At 41.1% G+C, this 9,444-nt stretch overlaps 1 pseudogene; it reads left to right on the top strand.

Moving 5' to 3' along the window:
* Nucleotides 1-1,090: 1,090 nt before the first annotated feature.
* Nucleotides 1,091-1,185, top strand: LOC145767682 (U6 spliceosomal RNA; annotated as a pseudogene).
* Nucleotides 1,186-9,444: the final 8,259 nt, after the last annotated feature.

The following is a 9,444-nucleotide window of genomic DNA, read 5'->3' as shown; positions in this document are numbered from 1 at the left end:
CAGAGAGGCAAATGTCCTTCCCCAGGCTTGGTGATGGATATCCATTCACCAAACATCTGCACCTTTTCTGGGATGTTATTCAGTTGAGTGTTCTGCAGGTAGACATGCAGAAACTCGTTGCAGATGGTGGGGTGCTGCTTATGTCTACCTTTGGTCACCTGATAGACTTTTCCCCAGTTTGCTTGGCAAGCAAACTCGTTGATTAAATCCAGATGCCACTCGTCTGGCACTGGATATAATGTGATCACGTCGCATGGTGGCATCGGTCGCCATACTTTGATCACGTGATCAGTTTCCTTGTGCTTGTAGGTCACGGGTGACTGATGGTCTAGCGCCAGCTGTTTCATCAGCAAGGATTTTGTTTCATTCTCAGAAGCTGAGAAAGTAACGGTGAAAATGTGCTGCCGCAGGCTCTTGGCACGCACAGCTTTTAGCTCCTTTCCATATTTGGCAAGGAAACCGCCTTCCATAAAGAAACCTATGAAAGTGCTTACATCAAGCCAGGACTGGCTTGATGCTTGCACCACCAAAGTTCTTTCATATTTAAACTCGTTGGTCTTAGAATCGCCCATGAGTATAGATTGTATGTAGAGATTGTAAATATAAAGAAATTAACAAAGACTTACCAAAGTCCAAGCTTTTAAAGTTTCAAATTTTCCTTCTGAAGGAAAATTTAGCTAATTCTGGCTTGACCACACCCTAAAAAGCTGGTCACGTACTGTCTAGACTCGCTGTAGCTAACTGGCTATTCTCACCTGACCTTTCTACGTGGCAATCAGCTAATTCCCTTAAGGGGAAAGGGCTGATATCAAAAAAATTCTAGGGAGGGAAAAAAGCTAACTACTCGCCTAGATCAGTGGTTCCCAGCAAGGGGGCCACTGATCTAGCTGTCGTAGGCTATTTTCTAAACTGTCTAGTTATTTAGTTATCTAGCTAACTTTAAAAAAAATCTAAAAAGGCTAGCAAAAGTAGGGCAGATAGCGCTCTCACTCGCTCGCTCTAGCGAGGAAAGCAAAAAGTATTCGGTTGATCGCTTTTTGGCAGCACTGTTTCCAATGCTACCAGGTCACAAAATCGTTCGAACTTTGAATAAGGCTCGTGAGACTTACCTTATTCAAATAGAATAGATAAGCATGGCCCCTGCGCAAGGATGACACGCAAAATCGTGAAGCGTTCCATATTTCTTCTAAAAAAATAAAAATAAAACATTTTGCTGTAAGCCTACTAAGCTAAATATTTTCATAATGCAATCAGAAAAAGTCTTTAAGTTTATAATATTTTGCCAATTTAGTATAAATTGAGTTGGCACACCGACCAATTTTGCCAAAAAAAACTTGCACATAGAGAACACTGCTCGTGAAACACAATAATGGTGAAACGCACACTAGTGTTTACATGACATTTGCAAACTTAAAATAAGCAACCCTGTCCCTATGCTCGCAGACAATTTCGAAATTCGAAAACAGACGTTTTAATCAACCACTAGGACAGTGTGGCTGGACATCGCATTGTATTAACTTTAAGTAACCCCCACCTAGAACTAGGCTATAATCTGATTGGTCGGTCGGTGGAATCGTAAGCTGTAGGCATCCTTCCATCTTTTCAGATGATGGTAACACTCTGGGTACGGCAGCATCTCATATGGCTCTGAAGTCCAATCCTGGCGTGGCAGTCTCGTCCACAGTTTGGACATATGAAATCAGAGGAGTTCTGAGGCTGCTGTCTCTCTTTTCTTCTTAGTCTTCTTTCCTCTAGTTGCTTTCTCCGCCTCGACTGACCCTTTGCTAGACCCGCACTGACTTCGTAGCGCCATCTGTTGCGATTTGTTGCGATCAGTTCCCAGCTGGCAGGGTCTATGTCAGTCTGCTTCAGGTCTCGTTTGCAAACGTCAGGCTATGCAAAGCGAAAATATGCTTCCCGGAAAGTATTTTTGCCTTCGTGCTTTTTAACTCTTCAAGAAAAATATTTTTGGTTATACTTGTATACGCTGATACCTTCCGCGGCCGCAGCGATAGCGTGGCGGCCGCATGCGGCCCGCCATTTGGTGACCCCTGCTTTAAAGCATTATGATTTCTATAGGAATTTTAATATTTGTTTCACTCTGGTTAATGCTGATGCAACTCCAAATGACTACACTGCTGTAAGGTTGTAGGCTACAATAAAATTTACGCATTAACTAGAATTTGATCGTATTCTTTTCATGTCTTTACTGATAAATTTTCCAAATCTTGTATCTCTCATCCTTGAAAAGTAAGACGACATCACAAACAGTATTTAATCTTTGCTATCTCAAACATGTCCACGAAAAAGGATTGATTTCCTTTGCTTGTTATGTTGCGAACTTTTGTGGTTGTTGCGTAGGCTATACCTGGAAATACTTTATATTGATTAATTTAAAGAAAATATGCAATAGATTCTTTTTGAACCAATACTGAATCGGAGTTCAGTATTTTTCGTCAAGTTTCTCATCCGAAATAATAACGGCAAAAACAACATATTTTTTGTTGTTCTGTTAAAAAATTTAATGTTGATGATTTATTTCAGATGAGTCTTCATTTGATGTAAAGTATATAGAAGCCCTGAATGCAAGAATGAGGAAAACAGAAGACAAACTTGAAGAGCTGTTCATTGAGACTTTGTTAAAACTGTAATTACGCAGAATAAACTTAACGAATATGAACTGTGCCTTGTTTGTGATTTTTAAACGTGATAGTTTATAGTTGGTGTGGATGCATGCTTATAGTTGTAACTTGAAGGGCATTTGTGCCCAACCTTTATGTGGACATAGATCCATTTCAAAAACTATATTGCTTACAAACACACTATAATGCTTCCTAAGAGTCAACATGAATTAATTGTTTTCAAAACGCTTTTATATGTATGTATATTAATTATTACATTATATTATTGTGTTCTTAAATAAATGCATTTAAGCTCTCCCTTATAACATTCCACATATCTTCAATGAGCTGGGCACCCCAGAGTAAAGCGTTCTGCCAAACGATGATTTCGCTTTTATCTCATGTTCGTTGTTAACTAATTTCGTTTTCAAATAACATGAAAATTAAAGTTTCAGATTTTCAGTTGCCGGACCATGTCATCATCATCATCATAATGCATCGTCGGTTTGTTCCCCACTAGTGGGGGTGGCCGATTGTTTCCGCGCAGCAATTGTTTTAATCCCTTTTCTCCATTTCACCCTGTCCCTTGCATCTTCCTCCTTCAGTCCGACTTTTTTAAATTCATCCTTCACTTGTTGTTTCCACGTTCTTCTTGGACGACCGCGTTTCCTCTTCCCATCCACCTTTAGATCTAGTGCCTTTCTAAGAAAACTTCCTTCCTCCCTCCTTATCACATGTCCATACCATCTTACTCCATTTACGTCCATACCATCTTACTCAAAGGGTTCCAATCACGTGACATCTTGTTTTAACGACAAAGTATTATTACGTCATTTGAATAAATGTTTTAGTGATGTTGAACATTTTTACTGTTTGTTTCTGTCGGTTGTGTGGCCGAACAGCGAGAGCACTTTTGAAGACGTTCGAATGGATGACAGTTCGACACCGCTCCAAAGCACGCAGCAGTTGTGTCTCAATAAGACACTTATTTCCATGTAATTGGGAGCAGCTGACTCGATGACTTCACATCCTTTTACTTCATCCACTTGTTTGTTGTATTGGTTATTGCTTCAGTGATTCTCAATGTACTGTAGCCTATGTTGTTTCAGTGTGTGGAAAATAAAAAAAATAATAATGTTACTATTCTGCTGATGAAATATTTCAAGTTGCAATGACTATCGCAAGATATGCGCAAAGAAAATCTTATTTATTTTTCGAACTGGCACAAAAGCAAGGAAATATAGAAAGAAAAATGAAGTTTTGTGATAAACAAGTACTCAATCATGGTATTAAAATTAAATTTGTCAAGTCAAATCAAATGATGACAGTTTTTAAAAAGATTTTTCTTAAAGCGATAAATTCAACGAAATCATCGCTATGGTACGATTAGTCCATTAGGCCTTGGATGACTGCCATTAACGCGATCACTTACAACAGTGTTTCTCAATCCCGAGACCGCGGACTGAAATGTGTCCGCCGGAGATCCTGACTGAGCCTGCATGCGCATTAACTTAAGGAAAGTTGTTATTTAATTTTATCTACAATTGTCGGTCAAAGTTAACTTGAGAAGAGATAATAGGCAAAGAAACGCAAATCATTGGAGATTGAGGTAAAGATGAAACAATATCATGGATTGGAATGAAGCGAGTTTTTTTTCCAACTCCAAATTCAACCCATAGTTTACAGATTTATAATTTGTCAAAACTCGAAATTGCAATAATTACCACATCAGTATCTACTGTTTTGGCTATGGCATCGGATTTTCCATGTTTCACATGGAGAAACATACAGATGTCTGCCTCTTCGTGATCACACGGGGAAATCTCAGACATGTCCAATGTTTGATTGCTAAGAGCTGTATCTAACGATGTAACAACAATCGTAGACAAGTTTGGATCGACTGAAGTGATCACAGCTTGTTGAACCAGTTGATATAACGCAGTTTTGTTGCTGTCATTTCTCAAAAACTCAGACCAGTTGAGAGGAAGACTGGTATTACAGTATTACTTGTGACAGCCACGTAACGTCTAGATTCTCGCCTGTTTCTTGCAGAAGATTTGATGTTATTTTTCAGATATACATCGAATACAATGTCAACACGATTATACTTTGCTGCCTTGCCAGTAACGTAAGAGATAACGATTTAAAAAATGTACTCTTCAAATGTTTCCACATTACCTCTGGGTTTTATTATTTGCATGAGTGCTGAACCGTCTATAACATAGACGTTGCAACTTGCTGCAGTACATTGTGGACATCCAAAGCCTTCTAAAATTCTGAGGAGAGCCTTCTGAACATCCAAAGCCTTCTAAAATTGTAAAATTGTGAGATGATTTTGTTGTACATCTCAAAGAACCGTTTGCAGATAATGCTATAGGGTACAATGATACTACGTGCTTAAAGAACAGCTTTAAAGCATCTTTGCCACGAACATAGCTTGAAACAAACACTCTATGAAGAAGGGATGATTTATATTTGACTATGGGTTGTGTGTTCTTCTTTGGTGTTCTCGTTTTGCCGAACAAGTCTAACGATACTTTGGTTATTGGTTCTCCAAACTTTTGATCTTCAAGAAAACTGGAAGATACAAACGATTCAAATTTTGTTTTCCCAAAGTTATGAAGGTTTAGAAGCTGTTGCACACCTTCATCATTGGAGGCTTGTCTTGAGCACAGTGTCAAAAGTTTTCCAGACGAGTCGGTGAAAGGGTTGCCAAGCTCTTCAAACGTTTGTACCAAATAAGTCAATTTTTCACGAAACCTCTCGTGATAACCTTTGCTTTTTTCATGATGTAGCCATTGGAGTTTTTTGTCACTAAAGCCAATTTCGTCATGAAATTTTACCGTTTCTACAATCATTGGTTGAGAAATCATTCATCGTTTCAAAGCTTCTTCGTTTTGAAACAAATCTATAGTACCTCCTTTACCTTTAACAACGCATTGCACTGCTCATGATTCTGGTCAAGTGCCATTGCAGAAAACCTCTTACCGGATTTTGTAGCCACAAACTTCCCTACAGTAAAATGTGTGTTCAAAGTGGAATCAGTTTGCTCTAATGCTATAATATCACGAATGTGAACTGATGTCCAAGGTGATGATTTAATGCGAAAAACCTAGGGCAAATGTTTTTCAGATACCGTACTTGCAGTACATTTTCCAATTTTGCAAGTGATGACCCCAATAATTGCCAACCGGACAGACGTGTGCTAGAAAAGTTCCCCCGGTCCCAACATCGACCGCTCATCACGGCTCCAACGCTCACAATGCCTGTCCTGAGCAAGCCTGTTAAGCGATGGAACTTCAGAATGGCTAACTTGGAGTACTATAGCCTCCTCACCAACGAAGCCACACAGTACATCCCACACAACAAAAACGTGGAAGAAGCCTACCAGGATTTTTGTGATTCAATAACATCAGCGGCAAAACACCTCATCCCCCGCGGCAGACGAAAGAACTACATGCCGTGCTGGGATAAGGAGTGCGAAAGCCTCTACTCCAACTTCCTCCACGCCCCCAGGGCAACGACACCAACAGCTCAGCCACAGCCCTGTTGGCAAGGCTGGACTCAAAGAGGAAGGATTGCTGGACAGAAGCTGTTGAATCAATCGACTTCACGCACTCCAGCCGCATAGCATGGAGTACATTGAACAACCTAAGTGACAGATCACGTGCCTCTCGTCAACAAAGTCCCGTTTCAGCAAATTCCATCGCCTCACGACTCGTGGAGAACGGGAAATAAATCGAAAGACCGTGAATGAGACAGATCCGTCTTACAAGAAATGACGGACCTCTTGGAGGGTAACAACCTCAGACGGGAAAAACATTTCGGGTGAGTTCACCCCGGAGGAATTTTCCGCCACCCTCCACCACATAAAGCCAGGTAAAGCCCCGGGCCCTGACCACTTATGCCCGGAGTTGATACTCCATGCAGCTGCCTTCTTAACCGTATCTGTTACTGCTTCCTTTTGGCGGCAAGAGTTACTGGCCGAGACCATCAGGTCTACGTCTCTCTTATTGCTAATTACTCCGTCGGTTTATATCAAATAACACCGGGAGAAAGTATGCCGTTGGTCAAAACCCTTATCTATCACTTCAATCAATTTATTTCGCAAAATATATTCGAGATTGTGTATTTTAGGTAGATAAGGTGATAAAGACTCGGTTTTTGACCTATTTTCGCCATTTTTTGGTCAAATTTCTCAGTTCACATTTCATTTTGAAAGTCTTCTTGCATTGAACACAGAATTTCATCAATTTTGTTTTTCCGTTTCTGTGCAAACAGTATTCCATGCACTTTTTGCACTACAAAGCAATTTGCGCAAATAACAAAGTACTTTCCTAATTATTGTCTGCTAGCGAAGAATGACTCATATCGCGTCAGAGACCGACTTCCTACTCAGACAGCAAAATCGACGTTGAATCAATGTAAAAATGACGGATTTTGTTGCCTGGGTACAGAATGGAATTTTAGCGCCGTCGCGTTATGAGTGACAAACACAAAATGAAACCGCACGCTAATAATAAACTGTCAATCAAGCTATTGAATATCAGCAAATTTCTTTGCATTTCATGACAAAAGATTTATTGTGAACTTCACAATTATCTAATACCAACATAATCGGGATTAAAAGTTGGGGCAAGAAAAAAAGGTAAAAGTCAAGAAATCTCAGGTTTCTACCGTCACTGCTTCTATGTGAAATTGCTGAATTAGCAGAGGGCGAGACCATATGGTCTACGCCAGTAACAGGTACGTCAGTAGCGCACCCAGAAAAAAAATTAGGGGGGGGGACGAATTCAGAAATGTCGGCCGAGTGATTTGTGACAATAGACCATTGCCCATCCCTTTGATTAATATTTAAGGGCACTCATAGCCCACATCCCACCGGTTGCCGATACATCAGGATTCGTTCTTTCAATCAGATTAGAAGTTGGCCAAATGAACCCCATGCTACTAGCACCATCAGCTTTCTCATCCCTACGTCCACTCTTGCAATCTTCTATAGATTTCGACTTTAAGTCATGTATGACAAAATAGAATTAGCTTTCCGTTTGCCAACACAAATAAGTGCGAAAACAACAACTAGTACGAAAACAGTTTGAAACAAAACACTAATTTTGTAAACAATGAATTTGATGTGGACATTTTCCTACTTACTTACAAAACATTCAAATTTAGTTCGTTTTTTCAACTAAAGTCCCAGACGCCTTCGTCTCTCTGCTCAAATATCGTATATCAGTTTTACATGTCCGTGTGATTCGTCATTGACGTACGGTACATCGGTATGTCCAACAGACATTTGACCACGAGAGTACGGGAGCATCTGAACTTTAGGGAGTTAAAGAAAATGCCATCAACGACCATATCATGAAGTGTTCTTTTTGCTCTGATCAAAAATTCTCTGTCGACTCATTTAAAATTTTACGCAAAGACAAATCCCAATTTGACACCAAAATTTAGTAAGCACTGTTAATGAAGGAGCGATAGAGAGCTTCACACTCAGAGTCCCAGCATGGTGTTTGTATAGCTGGTTCGATGGCTACGTGGTATTGTGGCCTTTGCCGCAGTTATTATGGCATTGCAGAAGTCCTGGTATGCCTCGTCTGCCTTGCATGTTTCAATCGATGATAACTTTGCAGCAGATTCATTGGTCAGGAGGCTGTATTGATTCCAATCGGCTTTTTTGAAGTTCCATCGCTTCACTGGTGAACTCGGGACAGGAGCCACAAGTTTTGTAGTGATGATGAGGGATGGCTGGTGTTGGGACCGCTGGAACTTCTCAAACACACGTCTGTCTGGAAGAGAGCTGTCGACACTCGCAAAGGCCAAGTCAGGGTTTGTCCTTGTTCCCCAGCGGCCGGAATGGAAACTGGCTGGTTCCTTTGGATTGAATAGGAGGGCAAGATGGTTTGTAGAGGCCCAGTCAGCCAGCAATTCTTCGTCGTTGCTTGTGTTGCTGTAGCCCCAGTCAATGTGCTGGCAGTTGAAATTACCAGCGTAAAGACTGGGGGAGGGGAACGTTGGAAGGGATGGTGACAGCATTCGGGAGGGTGAGGGCTTGTACATGTTGACGATGTTATAGTCTGAGAAATGTACACCCACTCAATCTCGGCATCAGTTGGAGATTGGTCGACACTCGACAAAGGTCTACTTCAGGCTCTCATACACAAACGTGGCAATGCCGAGTTTCTTGCTTAAGGTAGACCCGGCTAGCGTGCAATTGGGAATAGCTAGCCTATCTGCAGAGGTGCAGTGGGTCTCTTAGAGGAGGGTGACGAGTGCCCAGTTGGAATGGGCAAGCTGCTCCACAACTTTGATCTTGCTTGTTGTGTAGCCTTCTTGTTGTGTAGCCTTCTTGTTGTGTAGCCTTGTGTAGCCTTGGGCGTCTGAACTTGTCCATTGCCCTTTGCAGCTGTGCCCTCCGGATGAAAGCTCTTGGTTGACAAGTTTCGTTTGGCATCTGCTTGGTTGCAGATGTTACTCACAGGATGGGGCACGAGGAGCAAACGCTATAACTCAAATTTAAAGTGCCTCTGACAGGAAAATAAATTTGCTAAATCTACCTAAGATACCGAAGAGATGACACTAACAAAATTCCCTGACCAACAAATCGTAAAAAATAGCAACAGGCTACTAAGTTACACGCTTGCAAACTTTCGTTCACTTTCGGCAAATCTGGCACTCATTCAATTGCGAAAATAAAAACGGCAACCTCGCTGTGACGTCACCATGGGTGGGAAGGATAGATTTTTTCTCTGTGGTGAGTTGGTAAGGTATGGTACGACTGCTCCAAAACGTCAATGTGTAGGGCTCTATTGGTCTGTCT

The sequence above is a fragment of the Aplidium turbinatum genome, chromosome 3, assembly GCF_918807975.1.
Source record: "Aplidium turbinatum chromosome 3, kaAplTurb1.1, whole genome shotgun sequence".
Lineage (NCBI taxonomy): Eukaryota > Metazoa > Chordata > Ascidiacea > Aplousobranchia > Polyclinidae > Aplidium > Aplidium turbinatum.
This window is presented reverse-complemented; position numbering and strand designations above follow the sequence as displayed.